This window comes from Helobdella robusta, assembly GCF_000326865.2.
Source record: "Helobdella robusta unplaced genomic scaffold HELROscaffold_31, whole genome shotgun sequence".
In the NCBI taxonomy this organism is placed as follows: Eukaryota; Metazoa; Annelida; class Clitellata; order Rhynchobdellida; family Glossiphoniidae; genus Helobdella; species Helobdella robusta.
Window position 1 is genome coordinate 843190 of NW_008704544.1, and position 1019 is coordinate 844208.

Sequence of the window (1019 nt, forward strand, 5' to 3'; positions counted from 1 at the left end):
TCCGTTCAGATACATTGAAATTGATAGTTTCATTATTATTATTATTATTTTATTATTATTATTATTATTATTATTATTATTATTATTGCTATTATTATTATTATTATCATCATCATAATTAATGTCGTTGTTTATATTGCTGTTGTTGTTGTCATCGTCATCATTATAGGCTGCTATCACAATAATAATAATTAAATAATAATAATAATAATAATAATAATAATAATAATAATAATAATAATAATAATAATAATAATAATAATAATGATAATGATAATAATAATAACCATCATAATCATCGTCGTCGTCGTCATAATTATCGTCATCATCGTCGTCATCTCAAGGAACATTTCATAATACCTCACAACTGTTAGCACTAATCTTGCCCCAGGCACGCTTCACTGATGATGACGATGACGATGAGGATGAGATGACGACGATGAGGATGACGATGATGATGATGATGATAATGATGATGACAATGACGATGTTTGATAATGATGAGGACGATATTCGGGAGAGATTAAGTCCAACAATTAATGGATTTGTTAAAATTAAATGTGACGTCACTGTATGATGATGATGACGTCAGAGCGGTGTGGTGAGTCGTTAATAGGACCCATTCATTTGACAATGACGACGACGATGATGATGATGATCATCATCATCATCAACATCATCATCATCAACATCATCATCATCAACAACAACAGCATCCTCATCAATATCATCATAGTCAACATTATCAATATCATCATCAACATCAACATCATCATCAATATCACCATCATTATCAACAACAACAAACTACAACAACATCATCATCGTCGTCGTTGTCAACATCATCATCGTCATCATTAATGACAACAATTTCTTATATAATGAGACGACAGACATAAGGCGAGCTTGGATTAATACGATGTATAAGGAGATATACTAGGATATTAGGAAGTCATTTTATGTTTGTTTGTATGTTTGTTTGTATGTATGTATGTGTATATCTGTTTGTATGTATGTTT